Source organism: Thermobia domestica, chromosome 9, assembly GCF_964235325.1.
Source record: "Thermobia domestica chromosome 9, izTheDome1.hap1.1, whole genome shotgun sequence".
Taxonomy (NCBI): Eukaryota; Metazoa; Arthropoda; class Insecta; order Zygentoma; family Lepismatidae; genus Thermobia; species Thermobia domestica.
In genome coordinates, this window is record NC_137462.1 from 48,379,920 (window position 1) to 48,405,650 (window position 25,731).

Below are 25,731 nucleotides of genomic sequence, written 5' to 3' on the forward strand. Positions count from 1 at the left end.
AATCTTGAAACGGTTCTGCTTTAGGCTTTTTTGATCTTAGTAAGAATGAGTAGAGACCGGGTTCGTTAATGAAAATTGTATGTGGCTGAAGGGGTATTTTTTGATACCCCTTAAAGCTGAATACCGTTGTTCATATTTTTCTCTTACATAGTCGCCTATGGCTTGATTGGTGTTCTCATACTCTAAAATTTTAGCAACGTCCTTACCCTTGAACCATATGGCTCCGTTTTCATCGATCACAGTTAGAAGCTCTTGGTCTTGAAATTTAAACACGCTCATGATAACTGGTTGTCGTATGGTTGTTTAAGGCTCAAGTGGTTCATTTTCATTAGTGTGTTGAAGTTTGATTAAGCGCTTGATAGACTAAGTCTATAAAGCAAGGTTAGGGGTTAAGGACAGTGAAAACTCCTCTACTATACTTTCTCATTCTTAGGATCATATGTAAAGTTTTTTGTCCAATTAAAATCGCATAGCATATAGTATCAGCAGCCACAGCTTCTGCAAAGTCTACCACAATGAGTTTGTTCTCTCATTTACCGATACATTCTTCCTCTTACTACAATTAATCACATACATTGGTCTGTTATCTATAAACTCTTTTGGATCATAGTACATTTCGGTATTGCCACATGTTATTCTCTTAAATGCAGTATAATCTTCATACATCTTAAAATAATCCCTATTAGCAATATCTAAGTTTCTTGATTCTTTTGGAAATACCTCATTCCTCCCATTCTTAAGAGAGATATTCTTTACCTTACAATGATCAAACTTACTTGCATCTGCTGTTTGTTTGCCACTTCTATCACTTTGGAACATTACAACTACAAAATCAGGCATATCAAATTGTCTAGAATTAAATTGAGCAGTAACATCAAACTCCAAGAAAGAACCTGCAACAGTCCTTTGAACACATTGATAAGTATGGAATGAAAACATGATTTTAGGTTCTTTAAGAATATTCAACTTTAACTTGTTTTCATAATTAGATTCGTATTCAACAATAGGCATTCTTATCTCCATACTTTTTATTGTTATTTTTCCATCATGAGGAGCTGCTCCTGATCCAGTCCATTTGTACAAGACATCGTTATTGTTGTTAGCTTTTGTAAATGTTATTCTCAATCCACCTTTCCACATAACCTCTTTATAATCACTTAAAAAGCCTGGAATTAATCTTAATGGATACAAAACGCTAAAGTCCTTTCTTAGACCAAGTTTATCATCGGTTTCAAATCCTGTTTGTTTTAGATATTCAACTTCTGGTTTGGAAATCTTTCTAGTCCCTTATCTCCAATATGTCTTGACTCTGTATCTTTATTGTCTCTGTAGTATATATCGTGTTCTTTACAAGCCTCATCTAATGGGTTAATACCTTCATCACCTCTTTCTAACCCTTCTTGAAGCTTAGTTCCCGGACCACAGTATGAAAATCCTGGAATATGTAATTCAAATGGGAGTTTATTGATCAAGTCATTTACTAATCCTTTCCCAAGCTTCTCATCATTACAGAATCGTGGTGGTAACGTATTTAAGATTTTAATCAAATAACCTATACCTTTTGGATCACTAGGAATAAATTGTGAAAGCTTATTATCAATCATACTCACTATACCTACCTTCTCGTTATAAAAGTTATTATTACCAGCCCTTTCTTCTCCATCTATAACTATTAGCCGATCAATTAACTTTCTCACATCATCCATCCATATATATTCTTTAGGTATTTCTGTATATTGTTTAATTCCTTCACCAGTCCTTTTAGGTGTCGTGTTCTTTTTAGGAGTTGGAGGTAAAGTTGGTTTAATATAATTATCCCAAATAGGCTTGATAATATTAATGTACTTAGAACCTCTATTAGATGCTACCTTTTTATCTCGATTATATTTTTGGAAGGCAGCATCTGATTCTATTATTATTTCCTTGTACTGTTCAAAATCGTAATCATAATCTTCAATGTTTTTATTAGTACTCCTCGTTAACAGCTCCCATAGACCTTCCGTTCCTTTATAAGTTTTACCATTAATTATAAAATCATCACCATTCACTTTAACTTCAGAATTTCCTATCTTATTTATTATTTTTCCATCTTCTTCTACAGTTCTTGTTCCAAATACACTATCATTTCTTTTACTATAATATTTCGTTGCAATCTTACCAAATGATTGTGCTGTTGTTAAAGGTTCTATTCCTTCCACTTTGCCTTTAATTTGTTTTCTCATTTGTTTTATTTCCTCCGTTATAGGCGTATGACTACTACTTGGGGAACTATCATAAGTTATCTTTTTAGGTGTTTCTAGTAGACTAGGATCTATTGAAGCCGTCTTATGTACAACTGGAACAAGTTCAGTTATTAGATTTTTATTTTGTTCTGCTACTTCTTCGATCTAACTTGCCAAATTTTGAATAGCATCAATTACAGGTTGCTCTTGTGTCTTAAATTTACCGTAAATACCTGCTCTTTCTTTCTTCCAAGATTTGAAGCCCTTTATCAAGAATTCCTTTAACTTGATATTCTTATGAATTTCTTTCTCATCCATTTATTATATAGAAAACGAACAAACGTCAATAAACGTGAAAAACGTCAAAAAACGTGAAAAAACGTCAAAAAACGTGAAAAACGTCAAACGTTAAAACGTCAAACATCAAAAAACATCAAACGTTTATAAAGTGTTTTATCTTGTTCCTATACTTACCATTGTTTACCTTCCTTGTCATATCAATTACTATAAAACCATAATCTACTCTCCAACATTTTGAACATATCTCTTTAAATTTATCATAAGACATATCTCTTCCAACAAACTCATTATACACATGTTTAAGATTAGTATCATCTTGTCTGAATATGCATAGGAAGTTAGCGTTATCTCTTATAAGCTGTTTAGGTACTTTTGAATATGTCTGTGCAGGATAGAAACAGTCTAAATGTCTATGTCTACCTCTCGTAAAGTAATTTCTAACAGTATCTTGATTCTCTAATATGTAATCGTCAAACACAACAACAGAGTATTTTTCACATTCATCAATAGGTACAATAGAGTCATTACCGCTTAAGAACGTTGCTATTTGCTTCTTAAACTTTAGTTCTGCTTTTTCAAATCGATCTTTTAACTGCTCATACTTTGGCTGATTCATGCTTTTAGAATATATGTAGAAGTAATTATTGTTTAACCAACCTGGCTGTAATAAGAAATTAAATAACAAAAACGTCTTACCCCACACGGATGGACCCACGATAAGGCATCGAATATCATCAGGTATAAGCTCTCCATTTCTTTTCTTAACTGTTGTTTCTTTTATCATCTCTTGTACATCCCAATTAATAGTTTTCTTACTCATTTATTATAAAGAAAATCATCACCTTTTATGATCTTATATCTTTAAGTTGTTCTCTGATCTTAAGCAACATATCTTTTATATATTCGTTATCAATTTCACCATTTAATGTTATTATCATCTCTAACTGTTCTTTAAATGAGTTAATACAAGTGACAATGGTTTTATATTCGTCTTTTCTTTTGCTTATGTTTAACTTAGAAGACAAACCTGTTATTATAGCACTTCCAGTTGCACGAGATGTTGTTAGTATTGAGTAAATTGTTACAGGTATAAAAATATTAACAAACCCAGTTGTTGCAGAAAGTATAACTGACAACGTAATCAAAGTGTAGTATGCATATCTAACAATTCGAAGTTTTCTCTTTTTCTTCTTTAAACTGTATTCTAACTTTTGAATGACATCTTCTATTAACTTGATTACTTTCTCTCTTGGAATATCTCTAGGTAAATCAAACTCATTCATTTATTATATAATAAATGGCTAAGGCACTTAAGTTAACAAGTGATACTTCTGTTTTAAAGAAGAAACTCCATTACGAAGTAGACAACAGTAGCAGCTATTTAAGTATAGGACTAGTTGGGTTTTACAGTACATATCTAACACCGAACGTTACACATAATGCATGGTTTAACTATGGAGATGAACCTGTTCTTATACCAAATGGTCAATACAGCTTAAACAGTCTTAATGATTATTTAAAATCTCGCTCCATAAACATAACGTTAAAAGAGGATCATATAACAAATAGAGTAAAAATAGAAACAGGTGATATTGATATCGTAATAGGAAATTTAGGTACTGTCCTCGCGTTTAATGTTCTTGAAGTTTTAGAAAAAAACCAAAACACATATTGGAAGTAAGTTGCCAAAGTTTCACCCATTCGATACTATAAATGTTCACTGTAATATAGCAGATGGCATGTTTGTTAAAGATACAGAATACACACATCGAGAAACAGGAATTATAGCATCATTTAAAACAGATGCCGAGTTTAAACATAGTATTATTTATGAGCCTACTTATCCATTATTTTTCCCTATGTCCAAAGACAAGGTTGACAATTTTGAGATAAGGATAACAGATGAGAATTATTCCTTAATTGATTTTGGTGGAGCAACAACAACTGTACTTTTACAAACCAAGATTTTCTCTTAAATAAATAGGAAGATGTGTTCTATTAAAGGTTGTATGTTTAGTGTTCCTTATAACGAACTAAAGGATTTAAACATTGATCATGTATTACAAAGAAACAACTTAGTGATAAATCTAAGAAAATTAAAGAAGGTAAAGGAATGGATTTAACTTTAACTACTGCACAAATGAAAAAGATTAAGAAAGAACATATAGGTGGTTTTATCTTTACAATTCCAGCCATTTTAGCAGCTTTAGGTGCAGTCGGTTCATTAGCAGGTGGTGCAGCAGCGATTACTAAAACTGTAGTTGATGCTAAGAAGAATAAACAAGAACTTAAAGAACAAAAAAGACACAATATGGCTATGGAAGAAAAGCAGGGGGCAGGTAAACCAAAGAAGTCAAAAAACTAAAACCATTTACCAACTTTGATATAGAGAGGTTGGTTAAAGAATTAAAGATAAAACGATTTAGAGGTGTATTTATGAGTGATGAACTTCCACAAAAACCCTATATAAATGAGTGTGGTATAGTTAACTTTGATAAATCAGAAAACATTGGCACTCATTGGATATGCTATTGGAAAGATAACAACATAAAGTACGTGTTCGATTCTTATGGCGGTGTTCCTCCTAAACAACTAGTACAATATCTTGGTACCAAAAACTTATTTGACAATGACGAACGAATACAAGACTTTAATTCAGTTATATGTGGTCATCTTTGTGTTAAGGTTTTAAATCTTCTAAATCAAGGGTATTCTTTTAGTGATGTTATGTATATGATTAAAAATGATTAAGTGCTTTTATGGTTTGTATCCATAAAAGTTTTGTTTTAAGATAAATATGGAAGCTATACACAATAGATTTTTAGATTATTTTCAGAAGCATGGATATGAACTAGATCCACTCGATAGTTATAATTTTTATCAGTATTTTGAGTATGTTAGCGAGATAGATTTAAAAGATAGAAACAACGTATATCAAGTTATTGATTTATGGAGAACGTTAATACCCAAATTTTTATATACGGATGAAGAGTTGGAAAAGTTACGTCCAATAATTACCTTAAAGGAGTTGTTGTCAAATTATAGCTCTAGACCATCAGAATGCAGTAATTGTGGTAGTAAATCATTAACAAAAGGTATGAGTAGATACATTTGTGATGATTGTTCTGTAGAGAGTGGTTGGGTTTACAGTACTAATGAAGAAATGAAAGCCGGTTGTGCAAGAAAACCATGGTATGATACTACAAAAAGATTTAAGTTACAGTTATCTCGTTTGCAGGCTTTACAGGATAGAATTATTCCTGAAGAGGTGTTCAAGGTGTTAAATGTTGAATTTAAAGATATGTCAAAAGATTTAATATCAATAAAAGTTGTTCTAGAAGTACTAAAGAAAAACAAATACACAAAATATTATGATGATGTCTATTTAATACACAATCACCTTACCGATCAAAAACCATTAAACTTACGACATATGGAAGAAACACTTATAAACGACTTCGAAAACTTACACGAGACCTATAGAGAACTGTATCCGGAAAGAGTATTGTTTATTAACTTAAAATGTGTATTGTATTATCTGTTGAAAAAGCACGATGTTCATGTTAATATTGATTTTAAACACTCATCTAAACAAATAGAGATGTTAAAGAAATGTTTTGAAAAATTAGGATGGACATTTTCCGTATAATAAAGGAGTATGAATATATTTGGTAATGTTAAAGATAGAAAAGGTGATGTTGATATTAGTGAGGAAAAATTAAAATTGTTGGAGAATTTAAATGATGTTGTTAGCGTAAGTCAACTTAGATCGATAGAAGCCCAATTAGAGAACGATACAAAACGATTTGAAGATGCATTAGAAACGTTACAAGACACATACGTCAAGAAAGAAGATATTGAAAAGATTAGGATGGATACTACTAAATTGATTATGCAGAAAGAAACCATGCCTCTATTATATCGATTAAGAGCTAAAAACGTTAAGGAGCCAATCTTTAGAATATTTAATCTTTCTAATGGTTACAAATTTCTCTATAATGGGAAAATAATGCACATGGAATTAAGTTTGGATAAATACTTTCTAGATATATATTTGGGTGATACTTTGATTAAAGAGATACCTCTTGACTTTAACAAGAACGATATAATTACGATTAAACCAAATAAAATGCTGCTATGGAAGAAGGACAATTATTGTTTGTTGTAATGTACATAGAAAGAGAATTTCATAAAAACATTTGCTATACAATTAATATGGATATCTTTGGTAATGTTAAAATGATATTAGAGTTAGATAATACAGTTGTGAGAAAAGATATTGCCATGTTAAAAGAAGAGCTTAACCTCATCAAACAGAGTTATGTTATAGAGCTTACAGGTCGATTGATATCAGAAAATGTTGAAAATCCGTTCTTTTTAATACATAATCTATCTACCGCATACAACTTTCTTTATAAAGGTAGGATAATGCATATAGAATCATCTTATAATACGTATTTTATAGATATATATTTAAATGGTTCTCTAATTGAAACTTTTCCATTACACTTTAATATAAATGATCTATTAGCAGTTAGGCCATCTAAAGATTCTGATCTGAACCATGGTAATTTATTATTGCTTATTTTGCATGTAGAAAGAAAAGATGAAGATAGTGATGATGATGATGATGAGAATGTTGATAGTCTAATATTAAACAGCGATAGTTATTGATTTTCTATATAATAAACGGGATGTATTGTGTTAAGTGTAAGAAATCGACAGATACGAAGAAAGATACCATTAGAATTGAACAAACAAAGAATGAAAGATATCTAAAGAAAGGTATTTGTTCTGTATGTGGTGTTACTAAAACTCAATTCGTTAAAAAGCCCGATTGACTAGAAGAAGGTAAAGGTGTTAGAGAAGACATTATAGAAGAAATTCACAAACCATCTAGAAAAAACTTTGACAGATTAAGTGTAGTTATAAAAGGTGTCGATGATCTTTGGCAAGCTGATCTTGTTGAAATGGATAGTGGAGTATTAAAAGTTGTTTCCAAATTAAATAAAGGTTATAAGTAACTGCTAACGATTATAGATGTGTTCTCGAAATATGCGTTTGCTGTTCCTGTTAAAGATAAGAGTGGTAAGAATGTTACAGAAGCATTCGAGTCCATATTAAGGATGAGAAAACCTAGTAACTTACAAACAGATCAAGGTAAAGAGTTTTACAATAAAGAGTTTAAGAAGTTAATGGAGGAAAACAATATCAATCACTACTCAACCTATAGTGGTAAGAAAGCTTCTGTTGTTGAGAGATTTAATAGAACACTTAAACAAAACATGTGGAAAAGGTTCACAACACAAGGGAATCACAAATGGATAGAGACATTACCAACATTGATTAGTGAGTATAATAATAGAGTGCATAGAACAATTGGTTTAAAGCCGATAGAAGTTAATAAGAAGAATGAGCGAGCAATATTGGAGAAAGTGTATATAAAAGAATATAAGCGTGTTAAGCCCAAATACAAGTTAGGCGATAATGTTCGTATAAGTAAGTCGAAAGGGTTATTTAAGAAAGGATATACAGCTAATTGGTCAACAGAAGTATTTGTTATTAGTGAAGTTATTCCATCTAATCCGCCTACATATAGTATTAAAGATTTAGAAGAAGAGGATGTGCAAGGTAGATTTTACGAACCAGAACTATTAAAGACGGAACATAAAGATGAATACTTGGTGGAAAAGGTGTTGAGAAAGAAAGGTGACAAAGTATACGTTAAATTGCTAGGATTTGATGATTCGCATAATAGTTGGATAGATAAAAGTAATGTTGTAGTGTAAATATAAATGTTTCTTATGGAATAATAACCATAAAAGCTAATCAAAAATGAAATAAATAATTATTTTTAAATAATAAATATGAGTACTATGGATAGTTCACTCAGTTTAAACGATATTTGCTACGAACAGATTAAGGGTAATTATTGGTATGGTGTTTTTGGTGATTTTAAACTGATTATAGATAAGAGTACAGGGTACTTCAATGCTATTAAGTTGTGTCAGAGCGGTGGTAAAGACTATAAAAATTGGTTTCAAAATAAAGGATCGAAAAACATAATAGAGTATTATTCCAAAAAATTAGCTGGCTTACATCCAAGCCAGCAAAACTCAATGTATTATATAGAGCCAAAAGGTACAAACAAGAAAGATCTATTAATATTTGGAACATATGTCTATAAAAAAGTATTTCTTGCTATTGCTTTTTGGATTTCACATGATGTCTATGATAATTGTTATGATATTATTGAAGACTATTTCTCTAAAGACTTTAAACTATATAAGGATAACAGCGAACAACTTCAAAGGTACAAGAGATACAACAACAAATGAATCAATAACGTATAAACAATGAGAAGCTAGAAACTGAAAATCAACGCCTTAAATCAATCGCAGCTGAACATACAGAAGATCCAGGAAAAGTACACAAACTAGTTATTATTAAAAAAATCTCTCCCCTATTCAGCTACAAAAGATATTAGAAAAGTACGAAACAGACAAAAGAGAACAAGTAAAGAGTTATGAGAGTTATAGATATTGGGTTGGAAGAATTCAAGAGTGTAACATAAAGACAAGATTCCAATGTCTACAAGAAAAATATCCAGACATGACTATACTGTCTAAAACCAAACACCCAAACTCGATTAACCTTCTCAATAAAGTAAAAGAAAAGTATGATTGTGTTATTTCGCATGGTTGTCATGTAGATCTAAATAATGCAGATGGAGAAGAAGATGATGAGTTTGTTATTGATTTGTTTTTAAGTATATGAGATTTGTAGAGGTAAGGGTATTGGACACCCTTATCAGAAGAAGAATTGATTAACAGTATAGATTGCTTGTATGATAGGTTATTATCTGATAATTAGCGCTACAACTTTTATGATATAATAGTCATAAAAGTTAATTAGTTAAACATTAAACAAAACCATCTGTTGTAACATCGAATGCTAAATTCAATATACTACCTAAATCGGGATTATTATGATATTTTCTTATTATAACTCTCCAATCTACGTAATGTCTAAATATATATATAAAGTCTACAGATAGGTCTTGATAAATTGAAATGTTATCCCAATAAACGCGGTCTTTGAACTCTGCAATAAATTCTTCTCTTAAATTTTGAAACATCGAAATCATTTCCCAATCTACTTTGTCGGCGTAATCTCTTATAAGGTTTTCTGATAATTGCTGAGTCCTACATAAGCTCCACCAATGAACTCTATCTGCATGTTTTCGTATAAAGGCTTCAGAGAGTTCGCTTCCATAAGATATAGCAACAAAATCAACTTTGTCTATAAACTCATTAATAAATTCTTCAGATAGGTTTTGATTTAACGATACTTCTTCCCAATCAACTCTATCTGCAAATTCTCTTATAAAGTCTTCTGTTAAGTTCTGGCTTCCTGAAATAATCTCCCAATCAACTTTATAAGCTAATTCTCTTATAAACTCTTCCGATAACTTTTTCCATAAACATATTTCACTGAAATTAACTTTCTGCAGATATTTACGTATGAAGTCTTCTGTAATGTGATCATAGTTATATTCCACCTCATAATCATCTTAACCTATAGATAACCATTGTTCATCAGTCAGTGAATCTAATATCTCTTCAGACAAATTCATAACGTTTGCATAGAGAATGTTTTGTATAAGAAATGAGTTGTTTTCTTTAGTGGCTTTCTTGAACAAATGATCTAACATACCTATGGAGATGCTAAAATTTATTTTGTCTTCATCATTATAACCACCAATATCTAGATGTTTACATACACAATCAAATATAGGTTTGTAAGATAATATTTCCTTAGCACTAGTCATGTTTGCTTTTATTCTTAGATTTTTTAAATTTATTTCATTTTTGTTGGTTTTCTATATAACAAATATGGAAACACATTTTGATTTATTACATGATAGGCTTAAACTAATTCATCATGATCTTAAACTTTTAGCAGCACTAGTAGAGAAGCAAATACTGTTAAAGGAAAAAGAATTATTAATAATGCAACAAAAAACATCTGATTTCAGTAGTGATGATGAATATAAATATGGTAGTGATGATTATGATGATGACGACGATGAGTAAGTTTACAAAAATGATTTAATTTTAATATGTGTATATGTGACTTTGATGGGTTATTCTCATCAAAGTCGTGTTCTAATACAACGCGTAATATGTAGACAATGGCAGGAGTGTACAATGTTAAGTGTTGTATTAGGATATATGGAACTAAAAATAGTACAAAAATGAACAGAAATACTCCAGCGAAGATAAAAATTGAGTTATACTAAGATTTTCTATATAATAAATAAGATGAGTAATTATAAGAGATTTACCGTGGTAGAGTTAAGGCGACAATGTAAAGAGAGGGGAATCAGAAGATATTCCCGATTAAGAAAAGCAGAACTGATAGACCTTCTTAAACAATATGATGATGAACAAAGCAGAAGACAGATTAGAGATATATTCCCCTTTAAACAAGAAGTAATTGAAGAACCAAGAATCAAAGTTGAATCAATACCAATCGATGTAAAACGTCAGAACATTGCATTAAAATCAAGATTAGAAACATGGAAATTTACAACAGATTACAAACCACAAGATCCACTTGAACAATATATTACTGCAACATCTAAAGCTATATTAAACAGATTACAAATTAGCTTAAGTAAACATAGTTCATTGAAAGCTAATCTTTATATAAGTTGTACATGTAAGAAAGGCGAAGAAACTCAAAACTTCTATTTTAACGCTGAAAACCAAGAAATATATCGATCAAGTAATTTAAAAGAAGAAATAACTAAGATGAAAGAAAGATTAGGAACAAAAATGGATGAGTTCCAAGCTAGAGGTTCTGGCTGGGCTCTTATAAACATTAACATTTTACAACTAGCAATCGTCAAATATACACCATATAGAGGATCAACATACATAGAATTACCTAAATAAATTCAAAACAAAAAGGCAGTAATTAATGTAAAGAACGAAGATGAAAAATGTTTCTTATATTCAATTTGTTCTGCACTATACCCAGTTAATAAAGATCCACAATGACCTTCCAAGTACAAGCAAGCTGTCAAATACTTAAAAGAAAAATTAAAAAATATTCATTTTCCTGTAAAACTATGCGATATTCCAAGAGCTGAAAAATTTCTTAATATTTCTATAAATGTTTATGCATATGATAAAGACTATTCAATCTATATACTACATCACACACAAAACAAGCAAGAACATCATGTCAATTTATTATATATAAAAGAACAAAATGAAGACCAAGTTAAAACACACTATTGTTGGATTAAGGATTTAAGCAGACTAGTATGTACACAATTAACCAAAAGGAGAGCTCGAAAATATTTATGTGACAGATGTTTGTTATACTTGTACTCACAAAACGCTTTAAATAAACATGAGCAAGATTGTTCGTTAAATGAGCCAGTAAAAATAATAATGCCTGAAGAAGGTAAATGCGTTGAATTTAAAAACTACCAATACATAATGAAAATGCCATTTGTGATTTATGCTGATTTTCAATGCTTGTTACATAAAGTCATGGGTTGTAAAGAATGTTATCCGGATAACGAGCCATATACGAAAAAATATCAACAACATAAACCATCTGGATTTTGTTATTATGTAGTAAAGAGCGATGGAAGTAAAACTAATCCTGTTTTGTATAGAGGTAAGAACGCTGCTACTAAATTTATAAGACTGTTAACAAAAGAAGCCAAACACATATCGAACATATACAAACAAAATAACGAATTACCATTAACAAAAAGTCAGAGAAAAGAGTTCAATGAATCTAAATGTTGTTATTATTGTAAGCAGGAGTATACTAAAGAAAATCATAAAGCTAAGCATCACGATCATATAACAGGAAAATTTGTAGCACCTCTATGTAAAACTGCAATTTAAAAGTCAAAGTACCAAAGTTTGTACCAGTGATCATACATAACTTGACAGGATATGACTCACACTTGTTTATAAAAGTGCTTGGATGTAATAAAGAAGAAATAGATCTAATACCCAATAATGAAGAAAGATACATATCATTCAGTAAAAAGGTTGGAACTATTAAACTAAAATTGTAGATTCATTTAGATTTATGGCTTCTAGTTTAGACAAATTATCATCAAACTTGAAACCTGAGCAAATGACACATACACAACACTTTTATCCTAATCAAGAACAGTTTCAACTTGTAATTAGAAGAGGTGTTTACCCATATGATTATGTTAACAATTGGGATAGGTTTAGAGAAAGAAAATTACCACTAAAGGAAGCATTCTTGAACAAGCTTATGAACACGCATATAAGTGACGAAGATTATGAACATGCAAAGGAAGTATGGGAAACATTTGACATTAAGAATCTCGGACAATACCATGATTTATATTTGAAAACAGATGTATTATTGTTAGCAGACGTGTTTGAGAACTTTAGAGAAACATGTCTTAAAGCTTATGATCTTGATCCAGCTTGGTATATGACGGCACCAGGTTTAGCTTGGGATGCAATGTTAAAGATGACAAATATAAAATTAGAATTGATGTGGGATTATGATATGGTATTAATGGTAGAGAAAGGTATAAGAGGTGGAATTAGTCAATGCTCAAAAAGATATGTAAAAGCAAACAATAAGTATATGGAAGATTATGATAAGAATAAAGAAGATTCTTACTTAATGTATCTAGATGCTAATAACTTGTATGGGTGGGCAATGAGTCAATATCTACCGTATAAGGGATTTAGATGGTTAAGTGAAGATGAGATTGAAGAAATAGATTTCACAAATATACCTGATGATTCTGATACTGGTTACATATTAGAAGTTGATCTTGAATATCCTAAAGAATTACATGACTATCACAAAGACTATCCATTAGCTCCTCAAAACATATGTCCGCCTGGTTCAAAACAAACAAAGCTATTAACAACCTATATGACAAAGAAAAATATGTAATTCACTATCGAAACCTAAAACAATGTCTTTCACTCGGATTAAAACTTAACAAGATACATCGAGTAATAGAGTTCGAATAATCAGATTGGTTAAATAAATATATTGATTTAAACACACAAATGAGAACGAAAGCAGCAAATGATTTTGAAAAAGACTTCTATAAGCTCATGAATAATTCAGTATTCGGGAAGACTATGGAGAATATTAGGAAGAGAGTTAATATTAAACTTGTAAGTGATGAGAAAAAATACGAGAAGCTTGTAGCAAAACCGAATTATAAGAGTACTACAGTTTTTACGGAAAATTTAGTAGCAGTCCACATGAACAAGGTTAAAGTGCAATTTAACAAACCGATTTATGTCGGTATGTCAATTCTAGATTTGTCAAAATATTTAATGTACGATTTCCATTATAATGTGATGAAACCAAAATATCAAGACAAAATAGAAGTATGTTATTAAGATACCGATAGTTATATATACCATATCCAAACAGAAGATGTGTATGAGGACATGAAAAATTACATTGATTACTTCGACACGAGTGATTACCCTAAAGATAACAAATATAAGATACCACAAATCAATAAGAAAATACTTGGTAAGATGAAGGATGAAATTAAAGGCACAATCATAGAAGAGTTTGTGGGTTTAAGAAGTAAGATGTACAGTATAAAAGCACCTCAAATAGATTTAACAGATTAAGACTTTAAAAGTAAGTTCGATAAAGAAAAGTGTTGTAAGAAAGCTAAAGGTGTTAAGAAGAGTGTCGTGTATAAAGAACTTACATTTAACGAATATTAGGACTGTTTGATTAGCCAAAGAAAATATTATAAGAAGATGAATTTGATTAGAAGTTATAATCACGATTTGTACAGTATAGAAGTAAATAAGTTAGCTTTAAGTTGTGTAGACGATAAAAGATGTGTTCTAAAAGACGGAATCAATACCCTACATGGGGTCATTATAAGATAGAAGAGATATAGTTTTAGATGTAAGATTTTAGATTGTAAGTTTTTAGATGTAAGTTTTTATGATTTTAAATGTCATAAAAGCATATTCAATCTCACTTTAGCATAGTAGTTATGGGAATACTTTGCGCTGTGTAAGTTTGTATAATTAGCTGGGACCTTCTGCGCTGGTTAAAATTGTTATGTCTAAATAATCTGGTCAGAAAAAAGGGTCAAAATTGCGCCAGAAGTAACCATATCCTACTACTTAGGGTCATTGAAAAAAATGCATTTTTTGCTCACCCTGAAAATATTCTGCTGGCTTTAGTAACGGATCAAAATCCAGACATCAGAAATCTTGGCTGGAGAAGAATTAAGAAAGCAAGAGGATTCACAAAAGGCAAGAGAATACGAATTTTTGTTTTACCAGTCATCAATTTTAATGCAGAGCAATATTATGAGGTGATTGATTGGGCTTCATGCTCCCTCCACGAGCCGCTGACCAAGAAGATGACAAATGAAGAAGTAGATGAATACATTAAAACAAAAAAGAAAACAAAAATAGTAGAATTTCAAGACTTCCCCTGTCACACCCATGGTTTAGAGCGACTTGTGAAAATTGTTACAGAGACTGCTTCTTCCGTTTTCGGCGCCACATCAAAGCAAAATTGAAATCTAGAGAACATATGTCGACATTTCAAACAAAAAGTGACTATAAAGTTAAAGGAGAAAACTAAAAGAAAATCCTGGCTAGCCTCAATAAACTTCTGTTTACTATGATAATTTGGAGTGGGTGGGTGTGTGGAGCTCGCAGTCCAGCTACCTCCTCGTGGTGAGCTCTGTGTTATTTTCATACCACAATTAGCAATGAAAATAAACAAAGAGCTGGACAGAGACTAAGAAACGGTAATAAATTTGAACGCTGAAAAAACGTGTTTTAGTGTTTTATATCGAGAAACCATCGAAAAAATTCAAACTGAAAAGATATTTTTAAAAATCCATAGAAAGAAAGGACTTTTAGCCGAAAATCACTTTTCTAGCCAAAAATAATACGTAAATAACATAGGACCTCCCCCCTTGAGGTACAATTTAATATATTTGCCAGGAACAAATGAGAAATTACTTTAAGCTACAAATAAATACATACAATAATAAATTATTAAGAGTTTTGTGAAATTGTTGTGCGTGGTTGCATAACCAAAACTTCAAAGTCGATGCGCGCCACCTAAACGACCTCCAAAAAGTCTGAAAAAAATCTGGTGTCTTTTTGGTCACAAATGGCCACTTTTCCGAACTACCCATCTTAACATTGCGAAAAAAAGTTTTTTCGGTACACCCTATTGTGTAATAGACAGAGATACAGGACCCAGGTGACTGAAAAAGAGAACAATTCGATTTACTAGTTAAATATTGTATGCAAATGTAAAATAATCACACCATTTTGCTCCTAAATGTACAAGGATTAGTAAGTTACGAGGACTTGGATTCATGTTCTGCTGATTGTCGGGAACATAAATTAATAAAGAATAGTTGCCAGAGAAAAACAGGGAAAAAACGACGAATTTTATTGAAAAAAATTCACATGAAAAATCTCACGACACTACCTTTAGTTAAGTTACATCGATTTCATAGGGATCCTGAATATAACGCTTTCAACAGCTAGCTTGACTGATAGAATCTTCTGTACGAAATCTTACCAAATAAATTTAAAAACACACTTGACCATTATTGTTATTTTTCGTCTGTTGTTGCAACGAGACTGTTTTTTGTCACTTTCATTTATAACTTTTGTACCATAACGCTCATATAAAACTTTATTTACTAATTAATACATCTTGTGGGTATTTATAGTCCACTGCAAGATTCATGTACACGTTGTCTCAAAAAGGTTGAGCGCATTCTTTATTGCTGTTTCGAGGCAAAAATTTTCTAAGTCCAAATTCGGGTATCTTCGGAAAAAAGTAAACCAGGTTTGGACCTCGAAGCCAACCTTTGCAATCGGGAAAAATCTTGCAGATGTGTTTTTCTTCTTTTAAATATAATATGACTTGTTACTAATTACATATAAAAAAAGCAACATTGATTGAAATACTTAATGATACAATATTTCGAAACTTTGTATTAATGTCAGCACATGCTTGTTTGTCATTTTGCTATCCATACTTAATGGAATATTTAGATAAGTAAACGAATCTTTCCATATGTAAAAGAATGGTGAAAGTTAAGACGTAGAACGTTATTCACTCCTGAGTACTAAAATAAAAGTCAAAGTAGAAAAAAACAGCGTTCGCAGTGGATATGGATGTAATTATTATCTTAAATACAGCTATATATCGCTAGAAGTATTTTCCGAAGAGTGTTTGTGTTAGCTCAGTGGTACGTCGTTGGATTTCAAATTGTCAGCTTGAGGGTTCGATTCCCATGTGGGTCAATGCTTTTTTAATGAAATTCTATTTTCTGCAATGCATGAAAAATTATATAAAATAATTACATTAAAATACGTCAGTTGTATATATATAACATATAATCATTGCAGAACATAGTGATTATTATATTTAAAATGTAACAGGTGTTTACAATACGTTGGTATTCTATGATATATTTGAATGTTAAATACAAATTAAGAAAATAATATCATAGCAATGAATAAATATGTAGGTATTTATTTGTAGCTATTTTTCATTGGAAGTTACTTCTGAATTATCTCATTACAGTAAGTGATTTACGCTTTCTGAAAGGCAAAGAGACTATTCGGGTATAAACAGAAATTATTCTACAAACTCCAATCTTCGTTAGAGACACCAAACTCCCGATCCCCAAAACCATGTAAACAGGGAATTGACGAACACGAAGTCCTGTCTACGAGACTTATTTATACTCGAGAAAGAAGGCAGAATAGGATTTCTTTCCAAAGAATTTCAGTTCAATAATCTGCAAGGCTTTTGTATATGGATGTGGTCCCTTTCTCTCCGCCTCTTATATATATATATATATATATATATATATATATTAGTGTCGAATCCATAGTTCTCGTTGTTGCAGAAATAAATAATTACAACTCCGAAAGCATTAAAGTCCAAATTTAACTCTCATCGTAAAGCTCCTTTGTGGTTAAGCATATAGCGTACACGCTTTAGGCATGGGAAACCCAGATTCGGCCCCCAGCGAGAGCTAATGTAGTTCGTATTCTACGTTAATTAATAGGTCTACGTCTCATATAGCCTCACTGTTGACAGGACGTTAAACTCAAAATCAATTCAATCGATTCAAAACCCATTATTATGGCGGGCAATAAAGGATGAAAAATAAAATGTCTCAAGTGACTGAGATTAGTGTCAAATCCATAGTTTGAGTTCGTGACACTATTACAAACACAATGTCATTTAATGTCACGTTTTGGTATGAGCGACTATGCCACCTGGATTTTGAATTTACAGGAGCAACATCGAAAGCATTGCTCACATAGCTCTAAATGTTTTGATATATGTATACGTGTATATTCCAGCGAAACTCCGGAATGTCTGGAGCAACTTATACCTAACATGTGAGACACATTACTTTCAATCTGAGAAAAAAAATTTTGTTGAATTCAGATACCTCAAGGGATGGAAGTTGGGAGGAGTGACATGTAAAGATAGTGTAAAATGACTGACTGTAGAGTGTTATCCATTGTTTTCTGGGTCGCTGAGATGAGTACTGAGGCACTCAATGGCGTTATATCCAAATTCACCCCCATCTTCACAGGATGAGGGGCTTGGAGATATGATGAATAAAATGTAAAAACTTACTTAAATATTTGTCGAAGTAATAGTTTTCTGGGGTCGCGAAAGCGTTTCTTATAACTTTGGAATGTAATTTGTACCCACTTCAAGATGGGCTCTTTAATTGTATCAATTTCTCACCTTAAGAAGAAATTACCATTTCAACTAGTATATGTATCAAGCTAGCCTTCGCAATCGAGAAGAAAATGTGTAGATGTATGGTTCGTCTTTTAAATGATATACTAAATATAAAATCAGAGATTTAGTTGGTCGGTGGGTCAAATGGATCAAGATTTGAGAGTGGGTCAGTGGATCGTAGGTCAACAAGTCGTGACCCACTGCGAAACACCATCACTGTGACTCACACTGACCCATTGACCCACCAACCCATTCTGCTCAGTGCTTTCTAGATAGCATTTTCTGAACACTGGCAAGTTTGTCTACGTTTTACTTTCAAGACCTCCATTTTTCTTCTTTTTTTTCATTTGGTTGTAATGAAGAAAGAAGTTCAGGCTCTTTTGGATTTTGATATTTCCAGTTGTAACAATGGCAATAGGACTTACTACTTGACTACTTGGCTTTTGAGATGCAGGCTATGAGCTTTCAGAGAAGCTAACTACTGGAAAAAATTGGTTTATTACAAATATAATCTCTTAAGTGAGTAGAGAGGATGGCGTGGATAATGGATCAAACTTAATGACGATGTATTTTAGTGGGTCGGAGTTGGTCACAATGGTTCAGAGTTGTTTATAGTTGGTGGTGGGTCAGAGTGGGTGAATGGGTCACGTTGGGTGATGAGTCATTGTGGGTCACGATGTGTTGTGGGTCAGTATGTTGTGGATCAAGGTTTCATTGACCCACACCATCTCTGGTCAACATTGCACTAAAGAGGAGAGTTTCCGAAGGTGCGCGTCGGCGATTTTCTCAAATTTTGCACATTGACCTTTACGATATACAATGGTAAAGTGTTTCTCATCTTCCAAATTAAGATGAATTTAAATTTATCAGATACAATTATTTCTTTCTTGGCCTACATATACATTTCAGTAGAAAACAGGATGAAATTTGAAAGTATCAAATCAAGATAAAGTAGACCAACGTAAGAAAAAAAAGAAAGAAAATCTAGTTTTCCATATAATTAAGCATGCCGTACTAATTAAAATGCCCATGAAATTAAGCTTGGAATACAAATGTTATGTCCATTTTTCTCACAACTTTATGGTTTGATAGCCTTATGCTCTGAACAATCCATATATTAAACACCAGCTTCAGCAATTATTATAATAGAAATCAGTGGGTATAAAATGCAAAGGACTGTAGTTTTCATTCCTCAATTAGTTTCTCAAATAATATCATTCGTTTTCGATAATTTTTACAAATCAATCCACTACCAATTTCCAATATATAGAAAATCCCCTCTCCCCCCGCTCATAAAACACATTTTTAAAAATGCCAGGACACGTTCTGTTTATTTTTAATAAACAGTTTATACTGAATTTCAGCTCTCTAAGTTGAACGGCTTGTAAGATACTCAGTTTTTCGCAAAAATTCGGACACCTACTCCCCACTAAAGATATGTGTTATAATGAAAGTGATACGCGTATGATAACTTCCCAGTTGGGATTGGGGCCTGTTGTTACATACCAAATGTCATTTCGTTTGACTTTGCAATTTGACCATGATAATCACGCAGACATAGTTGCTTTCAGTTTTTTATACTGGGTATAATAATTCATATATTACAGGTGGTTCACTTTTTTCCAGCAGTTAGATTCTTTAAAAGCTCACAAGCTGTATCTCAAAATTGAACTCCTATTGCTATTGCCACTCTTACAATTTTAAAATATTAAAATCCAAAAGTGCCTGAACTTTTTCCATTAGAAACAAATGGAAAAAGAAGAAAAATGGAGATCTTGAAAATAAAACGTAGACAAGCTCACCAGTGTTCAGAAGATGCTGCCTACAATGCGCTGAAAAGAATGGGACGGTGGTAGTTGGGGGCGTTTCGTCCAAAGGATTTTCGTCAGAGACATTTAGTCCAAACACATTTGGTCCAGGGACATTTGGTCCAAAGGGCAATTTGTCCAAAGAACATTTTGTCCAAAAGACAATTGGTCCAAAGGACATTTCGTCCAAAAGACATTTCGTCCAAAGGACATTTCGTCCAAAAGACAATTGGTCCAAAGGACATCTCATCCAAGAGATTTTCATCCAGAGACATTTAGTCCAAACACATTTGGTCCAGGGACATTTGGTCCAAAGGGCAATTTGTCCAAAGAACATTTTGTCCTAAAGACAATTGGTCCAAAGGACATTTCGTCCAAAAGACATTTGGTCCAAAGGACATTTTGTCCAAATTACAATTGGTTCAAAGAACATTTCGCCCAAAAGACATTTCGACCAAAAGACAATTGGTCCACAGGACATTTCGTCCAAAGGACATTTCGTCCAAAACACAATTGGTCCAAAAGACAATTGGTCCAAAGGACATTCCGTCCAAAACACAATTGGTCCAAAAGATATTTGGTCCAAAGGACATTTCGTCCAAAAGACAATTGGTCCAAGGGACATTTCGTCCAGGGATGTTTAGTTCAAAGCACATTTCGTCCAAAGAACATTTGGTCCGGTAACGCTTGGGGTTCAAGGGTTTGCTTCTATTAGAAGAGTAGAAGTGATGCATATAACATTATGACTTACAAGTAATACCTCCCAAGTGTATCACTCCAATTTTGAAAAAAATTAGGCAGGTAGATACTACACATAAAATAAACGAATACGTGTTTTTCTGCGGAAACGTGGTTTTAGGGGGGTGGACAAAAGCCCCTACTCATAATTTTGAAAGTTGACGCCCAAAAGGCAAGAAGAAGTGGACCGAAGTGAACGAAATTGTGCACAGATATTGCAGACGTAAAATGAGGGAATACGTGTTTCGTATTTTCCTGGAAAAAATGGTTACGTGAGGCACAGACCCCTACTTTTGATCATGAAATATCAAAAGTACTTATAACAGTATGTCAGATGTGCGTAAAGAACATGAAGAATTGCAACGAAACTTTGAGTAGGGACAATACGCAAAAAAAACTAATGCGGGGTTTTTATTTTCTGCGGAAAAACGGTTTTAGGGGGCAAAAGCCCCCATTCAAAAGTTTGAAACTTGAGGCCCGAAAGGTCACAAGAAATGAACCAAAGTGAATGAAATTGTGAAGAGATATTGTAGACATAAAATGAGGGAATACTGGTTTAATATTTTCCTGATAAAAAGAAAAAGGTTTGGGTGGGACACAGACCCCTACAAAACTTTGATCGTGAAATATCAAAAGTGCGAATAACAGTATGTCAGAAGTGCTTAAAGGACATGAAGAATTCGAACGACACATTGTGTAGGGACAATACGCAAAAATAAACGAATGCGAGTTTATTTTCTGAGGAAAAACGGTTTTAAGGGACAAAATCCACCACCCAAAATTTTAAAATTTCAGGCCTAAAAGGCAAGAAGAAGTGTACAGAATTGAATGAAACTGTGCACAGATATTTTAGACGTAAATTGAGGTTTCGTATTTTATTGAGAAAAAAAGCGGTTGCGTATATCACGGACCTTTTAAACTGTTGATTACGAAATGTCAAAAGTGCAAATAATTATACGTCGGAGGTTCTTAAAGAGTATGGAGAATTGCAACGAAACCTCGTATAGGGACAATTCGCAAAACAATAAACGAAACGTGTTTTAATTTGTGTGGAAAACAGGGTTGGGGCCTAGGCCGAAAAAAAGTAAATATTACCGTAATAGCGCAGGAAGTAGTGGACCAAAGCAAATGAAATTGTGGGTAGACATTTTAAAGACCCTATGTAAAATAAGGTCTTTCGTGTTTCTGAAGTATCCCTATCCGTTTTGCTTCAAATTTGGCACATCAAAAGCAAACAGGAAATTAATCGACACGTGTTTTTGTTTATGCGGATAAACATTGTAAGGGTTAAAAGTGCCTCCTGAAATGCTATAAAATACACGATACTGTTTGTGCTTGTTGTTGATCTGCCAAATTTGAAGAAATCAGGAGACACTTGTGAAACACGAAAGGCCTTTTTTTACGTATCCAATATCTACATACAATTTAATTCGCTTCGGTCCATACCTTCCGCCACTCAATCCCTCGGTCCGCTCAACAGTTTTTTCTTTTAAGGAAAATACAATATCTGTGCACAATTTCATTCACTTCGGTCCACTTCTTGTTGGCTTTCGGGCGTCAACTTTCAAAAGTTTGCGTGGGAGTTTTTGCACCCAATAACCCTTTTTTTTGCAGAAAATAAAAAAACCCGTGTTCATTTATTTTTTGCGTATTGTCCATACCCAAAGTTTCGTTGCAATTCTTCATGTAAATTTAGGCACTTCTGACATACTGTTACTAGCAATTTTGATATTTCATGAGCAAAGGTTTAGAGGGGTCCGCGCTCCATCCAAACATTCGTTCTAGAAAAACACGAAACCCGTATTCCCTCATTTTTCGTCTACAATATTTGTGCACGATTTCATTCATTTTGGTCCACTTTTTCTTGCCTTTCGGGCAAAAACTTTCAAACTTTTGGGTGGGGGCTTTTGCCCCCTAAAACCGTTTTTCCGCAGAAAATAAAAAATACGTATTTATTTATTTTATGTGTAGTATTTGCCTGCCAAATTTTTATCAAAATTGGAGTGTTCCACTTGGGAAGTGTTACTTGTGTAGCTTCTTATTTCTAAAGGAAATTTTGAAATAGAGATTTATTCCGCAATTTTCTTTTCGACGAAACAAATATATGCTGAAATGTTCAGAAAAAACGTAAACTCCTGAAAACTAAATGGCCACCTTTCTTTGCTTGCATTAATAATTTTACAAAAATACAGTTTTAGCTTCGCAGAAATACAGTTGTAGCTTTGTTGGTTAAGGAATTCACCTCCCAAAATGATAAACAACCCTTTGAAGAGCAAACTCCCTCTTCATTTGAGGGCAACATTGCCTCCGCATGGTCATGTGAATCTTCTATTTGGTTTGGGACTTTGCAATGGATATCTTAAATGTACTATGCTGTACCGAGAAAATTAATATGGAAGCAAAAGTATATACTATATTTGCATAAGGAGTAACACTGAAATAAAAATACAAGACAAGTTAACAATTCTGGTTTGTCATACGACTCACTAATTATGTAGAAACGTCTGCCGAAGTTACACACTATCAATAGTCTACGAATAGAAACCAGACTTGTGGTTAACCTGAAAAGATACGTATATTCTACACGAAATGTTCCAACTTTCATCTTATATTTGTCAATCACTTTTCACAATGTTGCAGCCAAGAATGTGACTGTTTAAGAGTATTATCTTTGGATACTAAGAATATATTTCACACATGTGTATTTTTCTATTCTAAGTATTTCTTCAAAGATACTTGACACATAATTTTTCACTTTTCTAACACAAGGGTTTGAATACCTAATATTTAACTTACTCAAATTTAAACTCCATTAATTTTAGTTACCGGTACTTATTTTAGAACTATTTCATTCACATCATGAAAATTTTAGATGTCATGTTATCAGTTATTACAGCAACATACTTCACACTGCAACCTTTCCCTCACTCCTGTGTTTGGCCATATTGTTTTCAGGCGTTTACGTTTTTCTGAATATCACAGCATTATTTGTTCTATCGAAATGAAAATTGCGGAATAAATCTCTATTTCAAATTTCCTTTAGAAATATGAAGCTACTGAGTCATAATGTTATATGAATCACTTCTACTCTTCTAATAGAAACAAACCCTTGACCCCCAAGCGTTACCGGATCAAATGTTCTTTGGACGAAATGTGCTTTGATCTAAACATCCCTGGACGAAATGTCCTTTGCACCAATTATCTTTTGGACGAAATGTCCTTTGGACCAATTGTCTTTTGGACGAAATGTCCTTTGGACCAATTGTATTTTGGACGAAATGTCATTTGAACCAATTTTCCTTTGGACCAATTGTCTTTTGGACGAAATGTGATTTGGACGAATTGTCCTTGGACCAAATGTATTTGGATTAAATGTCTCTGGACGAAATATCTTTGGACTAAAAGGGTGACCGGTGGGCCAGTGTGAGTCACGGTGAGTGGTGTTTCGCAGTAGGTCACTTCTTTTTGATCCACGATCCACTGACCCACTCACAAGTCTTGACCCATTTCTCCCACGTACCAACCGACCCACTGATCCACTCCATCTTTGATTTTAAACATGTCTTGTTTCATTTAAAAGACGAAACATACATCCACATAATTTTTTCATCGATTGCGAAGGTTGGCTTAATATCATAGTTGTAATGGTAATTTCTTCTTAAGGTGAGAAATTGATATGATTAAAAAGCCCATCTTGAAGTGGGTACAAATTACCTTCCAAAGTTATTAGAAACGTTTTCTCACCACGAAAACTATGAATTCGACAAATATTTAAGTAATTTCCGAGATTTTATTTTTAGCTCTCCCAGGCCATCATCCTGTAAAGATGGGGATGAATTTGGATGTAACTCCATTGGGTGTATCACTATCCATCTCAACGACCAAGAAAATTATGGATAAACCACTAAGATCAGTCGTTTTACTTTACTTTTACATGTCACACCACCCAACTTCCATAACTTCATACTACTACAATATTTTCTTCTTAGATTGAAAGTAATATGTCTCCCAATTTGGTAAAGGTTGTCCCAGACATTCCAGAAATACGCTGGAATATTCATTTATACAGAAACATTAAAATACATAGAGCAGTGCAAGCAATGCCTTCGATGCTGCCCTTGTAAATTCAAAATCAGGCTGACATGTTCGTTCATAAGTATTGCTATCTATCTCGGTGATAACGAAACCATGAACTCTACACTAATATCGGTCGTTTTGAATCATTGTATATGTTACTCTCTTCGACTTTCCTTATTAGATGTGCTGGGGGATCTTACTCCTACTGGAAGTTGAACTTAAACTTAAAGGTCATCAGAACTGCTCCCAATGCACTTGGCGACCACGAAAGATATGGGTTGTATACTAACATTGGTCATTTTCAATTATTTCTATATGTCACAAATTGCACACACTCCTTCATTTTGTTAATGAGGGCTTAACTTACATGGCATTTGAAGTGCCATTCTTTATCTAAGAGACCCCCAAAATTATAGATTCGACACTAATGTAGGTCTTCTTTTATAATTTTGATGTCAGCCCATTTCATTCTTCCTAGGACAGCAAACGGATACTGCCACCGCTAGGACTAAATTTGGTCTTAAATGGCATTAAAATTTCTACCAATTAATTTAGCGAACAGTGCTGTATTTAGAAGCTCGGCGTCCCTACGCACTTTTGCTCTCGGCGCCCTCAATAACTACATATTTCTCCGCTCTTTGATCCCTAACTTACAAATAAAACTTAATTCGAATATGCTTAATTAGTGAATTCATTGCAGTTAAATACCACTCACTAGATGCTACAGCTACAACTAAATAACAAAGAATAAATTGGAA